This window comes from Mus caroli, chromosome 7 (genome assembly GCF_900094665.2).
Source record: "Mus caroli chromosome 7, CAROLI_EIJ_v1.1, whole genome shotgun sequence".
Classification (NCBI taxonomy): Eukaryota; Metazoa; Chordata; class Mammalia; order Rodentia; family Muridae; genus Mus; species Mus caroli.
In genome coordinates, this window is record NC_034576.1 from 1,544,161 (window position 1) to 1,550,023 (window position 5,863).

Here is a 5,863-nt window from a genome sequence, read left to right on the forward strand (position 1 = left end):
GAAAGAAAGAAAGAAAGAAAGAAAGAAAGAAAGAAAGAAAGAAAGAAAGAAAGAAAGAAAGAAAGGAAGAAAGAAAGGAAGAAAGGAAGGAAGAAAGAGCGAGCTATAAAATCAGAATAAATGTGTTGGGTATGGTGAGCATGCTTAAAATCCCAGCACTTTGGAGGTTTATCTGGGTGGTGTGCCAAGAGTTGGAGGCCAGCCAGGACTGCATAGTGACCTTGCCTTAAAAAAGCTAACCAAGACGAAATCTAAGATTGCATAATGTGTAACAGATTGTCCAGTGAAGAATGAATACAAGCTTTGGAATAAAGTCAACAGCTAACAAAAACAGCCTGTGGGGATAAGGTTCAAAACTGACAGACACCTCCCTTTGACCCAACATCTTCTCCCAGACCTGAAAACCGAGATACAAGCGCTGCCCACATGACCACAGCCTCTAGACTCCCCCTTAGCCTCAGCCCAGTCATGTCCCATCTCAAGGCCCCTGCTGCCCATTTCCTGGAGGGCCAGTGAGTGTCGTGTGTGTGTGTGTGTGTGTGTGTGTAAGTAGGAGCATATACATGGAAGCACATGTGGAGATCAGAGCCCAGCCTCGTGTGTTGGCGGTAACCTTCCACACTGAGATAAAGTTTCCTGTTTGCTGTACAAGCCAAGCTAGCTGGCCAGGACACTTCTGGGGGAGTCCCCCATTTCTGTCTCCCATGTCCCAGTATGGCCACTGGGATTACAGTTACATGTTACTGTGTCTAGCTTTACACCAGTATCAAGGAACCAAACCTAAGTCCTCAGACTTGAGTGGCAAATACCTAACCCGCTGAGCAATCTACCCAGTGCCCAGAGGGTTCCTTCCCACTCCTGGGGCTATCTTCTGGTTCTGAGCACAAGGGACACGGAGGCACCACGAGACATTTCTGAGGGGTGGATGAGCTAGAGAGACACACGGAGGATCACAAAGACCTAGCAATCTGCTGAAGGCAGCAGGGAGCTCCCGAGGGTCCAGACTAGAGGCTCAGAACGTCTCATAGCCTGACAGGCATGGGACACTGACAGGCATGGGTCACCATCCTCAAAATGACGGAGACACAAACCCTCTGATCCAGAAATCTGTCCCTAAGTATTTATCTGACAGGGACCAGGTTATTGTTAATCCCAAGACTCTTTGACAGGGCTCTAGTGATAAAGGACCACAAATTCCCAATATGGACATTCCCAAATGTAGCCAGTTAGACTACAGACACTTGCAGTCTGGCCACCTGGTGACCCATAATGCCTTACATACCAGAGACTAATAATGTATAATGGCCCATGGCATCATATCCACTCTCAACCACTGTGTACACCAGAGAGCTTTTCATGGACTCAAGTCAACCGTCCTGTGTGAGCTGTTTAAATCTTGGGAGTCTAGGTATGGAGTCACTGAGCTGTGATAGATACATACACTTCCTTCCTTTCTCTCTCTCTCTCTCTCTCTCTCTCTCTCTCTCTCTCTCTCTCGGTATGGAGTCACTGAGCTGTGATAGATACATACCCTTCCTTCCTTCCTTCCTTCCTTCCTTCCTTCCTTCCTTCCTCTCTCTCTCTCTTTCTTTTTTAAGTTCTCTACTTTGTGGTTTGGGGTGACCCTCTAGCCTCCACACCCTAGTGCAGGAATTTATAACCATACAAGTTATTCACGAAGTTCTGGAGATCAGAGTCAACACTGTTTGAGACAGAATCTTGCTAAGTTGCCCAAGGGCACCTGGAATTCAAAGTGCAACTCTCCTGCCGAAGCTTCCGGAAGGAGTAGCTGGGATTACAAAAACTGCAGCTGGCCAAATTCTCACTGTGGATTCTTTGTAGCCAAAAACAACTGCAAGGGAGGTCTCCAACACAGACATTTAAAAAACAAAGCAAAACAAAAACAAAAAACAAACAAAACCCCACAAACAAACAAACAAACAAACCTGCAAGGGAGGTCTCCAACACAGATAAAAAGTACACCAGTGAAATGAAAAGCAGGAAGAACGGTATGGCAAACTCCCATCTGTGCTCCCTGAATGGCAAATGTAGATTTTTTTTCCTTAAAATTTTCTATTTATTTATTTATTTAGTTTCTATATGGGAGGGAGTATCCATGCTATGGGGCATATGTGGAGGTCATTTCTCTCTGGATCCCAAATGTGTGTGTTGATCAGATTTACTTTTAAGTTTTAAAACATATTTATTTATCTATTCCCTGTATTGGAGTGCTCTGTCTACATGTATGCCTGCATGCCAGACGAGGGCATCAGGTCCCATTACAGATGGTTGTGAGCCATCGTGTGGTTGGATGAGGAGCCACTGCTCTTAACTGCTGAGCCGTCTCTCCAGCCCGGACTGGAGTGTTATTATATGAGTGTTTGACCTGAGACGGCATAGCCACATGCAAGTAGTGTCTGTGGAGGCTGGAAGAGGTAGTCATAGTCATATCCCCTGGGACTAGATTTAAAGACGGTTGTAAACCACCGTCTGGGTGCTGAGTACCAAACCCAGGTCCTCTACAAGAGAAACCAGAGTTCTTAGCCACTAAGCCATGTCTATTCGGCCCCCTTCTCTATTCCCCTCATAGGTTTTTAAGGCTTATGTCCCAAGGGCTGGGCTCTTGGCTTGGGAACCCATTTTTGGGAGGCACAGTATGAAGGAAATGAACAAGGGGGCTGTAGTTCAGTGGTAGAGAGCACTTGATTTGCCTGGCTTTCATGACACCCAGGCTCAGTTCGCCAGATTTGATCGAGATGAACTGGGGACACAGATGGGAGAGGATCCACGATGCTTTAGGGAGAGCGATACAGAGGAGCCCGTAATTGTGAGAGAAGCAGGGATCAAGAATCACAACTCCTGGAACCAGGAATTCCAGGCTATGTGTCCCTGGGTGAGTTTCCCTTCCTCTCTGGGCCTCTTTTTTCTCCAGGGTTAGCTCACTGGCGGGGTTGATGCAAAAGTTGTCTCTAGAGAGTGTTGGGGACTCTCCCCGCGGGTCTATCCTGAGACCAAATGGAATGCCATTCCAACCCCCGAACCCGACACCCTGCAAAGCTTCCCTTTCCCGGTCTGAATGGTGGGATGGTGGGTTTGCAAACAGCCAGCAAGTAACGAACCGGACTTACTCGAAGGTCCCAGGTTCGAGTTCGGGCCCCTTTTCCAAGAAGTCCTGTGACCGTTTCCCCGCTTGATTCCCACTGACCCTGTACTGGGCCTCCTTTTTGCCCTTTGTAGACACGTAGTCAGAGCCGCGGGTCTGCGCCCCCGCGCCGAGCCACCCAATCGGCGTTCGCCTCACTCTGTTCTACTCCATTCTGTTAACTCGATTGGTCTGTAGAAACTGGAGCAGGCGGAGAGACAGAGGGTAGGACCAATGAAAATCCACGGAGGGAGGGCCTTGGCTGAGAGCTCCGCTTCTAACCCGGAAGGAGGGTGAAGAACGACCAGAGAGCTAGAGGCTCAATCTTGGCTAGTGTAAGGTTCATGGCACCATCCACTCCATCCCGGGCGACCGGGCAGAGGTGATGCTTTCTGTAACCTAGCTCTAAGAAGGCTGAAGCACGAGGATCGCCAGTTCGAGACTAGCCGGGACTACATGGTGAGAACCTGTCAACTAAAACAACAGCCGGGCATGGTGGCGCTAATGTTTAGTTCCAGTAATCATCATAAACCGATGATTTAGTTAATGGTTTAGTTCCAGTACTCAGGAGGCAGAGGCAGGCATAATTCTGACTGTACAACGTAAATTCCAGAATAGCCAGTACAACACGGAAGTAAACCCTGTCTCGAAAACCCGAAAATCAAACTAAGAAAACAAAAAAACAAGCCTCGTAAGACATTTTCTCCCCCTGCTTGCCAGTTAGTTCTTTCTCCAGGAATTCAGGACTTGTCTCCTTGGGTGGTCTAAATAGTAAACTGACTCTGTACTTAGAAGTGGGGATTAAGAGAGATAGGATTACTCCATCCAGGTATATAAACCTGGTATGGTGGCTCAGGCCGGTAATCCCAGCATTCTAGAAGCTGAGGCCTTGAGTTCAATGAATAAGAAAACAAAAGCTGATTACGGTGGCTTAATATCCATGACCCCAAGTACTCAGAAGTGGAGACAGGAGGATTTCTTCACCTTGAAGTTATGAGAAAAGGGCTAGGCATGGTGGCTAATGAAGACTCGTACCCAGCACTTGGGAGGCTGAGGGTGGTGAGGATCTGTCGGGGGAGAGCTATGTATACACAGAGTTCCAGGTTAGCCTGGGCCGCAGAGTGTGACACTGTCGAACAAAGAAAAAGAAATAAGGCTGAAAATGTAGCTGAGGTGGCAGAGTCCTTGCCTGGCATGAATAAAGCCTTCGCTTTAGTATCCAGCACTGTATGCATGGGGGTGGGGTGGGACTGGGAAGGCAACCGGCATAGGTTCAAAGTTGGTCTCCCCAGAACAGTGAACTCAAGTGCATCCTGAAACTGAGCCTCAAAAACAAAATGAGATGAACAAAGATTAAAAACAAAACAAGCCGGACAGTGGTGAAGGTTCATAGTCGTCTGTAACTCTACTTCCAGGGGCTCAGACACCTTCTTCTGTCCACTTTGGCACTGAATGCATGTGGTAAGCAGACACATGGGCAGGCACACACCCAAACACACACACGAAGAAAAGAGCCAGTCATGGTGGTACACACCTTTAATCCAAGTCTTCTGAAGGCAGATGCAGGCAGATCTTTGTGAGTTAGGATGTCAGCCTAGTCTACAGAGTTCCAGGACTTCCCAGAGCTACATAGTGAAACCCTGGGCAGGTGTGTGGGTAGGGGTAGGGATTGGTAAAAAGAAAAAGAAAAGAAAGGGCAAATGCCATCACTCTTGTGTTAGAGTTTATAAAGTTAATTGGCTTCAGTGCTGGCTTCAGTTCCCTTAAGCTATTCATACCATGTACGTTAGTGCCGACACTGAGCCTGTGGCTCTCGCCTATCGTAGAATGCACAACTTGGAGGTACCTGTGCCTGGCATTTCAGGAGATCCGTGGGAAGTGGGAGAGCCTGTGAAACCCATAAATAACACAGGCTCTCCCCTCCCCACCCCCAAAGCCAAAGGCAACCCCTCCGGAGTTCCCACCCTTGTGTTCCGCCCCTGGCACAGCTGTGGCTATAACTCAGGTGGTGGGGCACTTGCCCAGCATGCATGAAGCTCCAAATTCAATTACAGTGCCATGCAAATCTGTGCAAAAATAGAATCTGCATAATATAAATAAATCAAGCCCAGGCCCCTTTCTTGGACCACAGCCCAAAGCCTTCTAGACTCAGGGTCCACCTCTGGTCCTTTTTGGGACTCCTTGTACTTTCTCTCCTGTGGTTGTTTAATATACTTTCCAGTTCCATCTATTTTCCTGTCTTTAAGAAAACAGATTTATGCTGGGCATGGTGGCGCACGCCTTTAATCCCAGCATAGGAGGCAGAGGCAGGTGGATTTCTGAGTTCAAGGCCAGTCTGGTCTACAGAGTGAGTTCCAGGACAGCCAGAGCTATACAGAGAAACCTTGTCTCGAAAAGCCAAAAACCAAAAAAAGAAAGAAAACAGATTTATTTTTATCTTATTTATGTATTACATGCCGTGTCTCACTGTGTGTGTTTATCCATGGTGGCCTGAATGGACTTTGGATCCCCTGAGGCTGGAGTCACAGGGGGTGTTTGTGAGCCCCCTGACTGTGGTGTTCAAACCTCCTCATCATGAAAGAGCAGTCACTTCTCTTAATGCTGAACCATGTCTCTAGCTGCCCCTCCCTGTTTCAAAAGGAAGTATTTGCTTTGATTTGTGTGTGTGTTGTAGCTTGTGTGCTGTGTGTGTGTGTTGTAGCTTGTGTGCTGTGTGTGTGT

The 5,863-nt window shown here is 47.7% G+C and overlaps 2 protein-coding genes across 2 annotated transcripts in view; one reads left to right on the forward strand and one right to left on the reverse strand.

Moving 5' to 3' along the window:
- LOC110298780 (isochorismatase domain-containing protein 2B) overlaps positions 1-3,273 on the reverse strand; it is a 21,121-nt gene extending 17,848 nt beyond the window's left edge. The window contains exon 1 of the mRNA XM_021168226.2: positions 3,129-3,273. The gene's annotated coding sequence lies outside the window, so the exon portion shown is untranslated. The remainder of the gene's footprint in view (positions 1-3,128) is intronic.
- Positions 3,274-3,431: 158 nt separating this feature from the next.
- Positions 3,432-5,863, forward strand: part of LOC110298127 (isochorismatase domain-containing protein 2A) — a 27,567-nt gene continuing 25,135 nt past the window's right edge. Inside the window, exon 1 of the mRNA XM_021167156.2 lies at positions 3,432-3,601. The gene's annotated coding sequence lies outside the window, so the exon portion shown is untranslated. The remainder of the gene's footprint in view (positions 3,602-5,863) is intronic.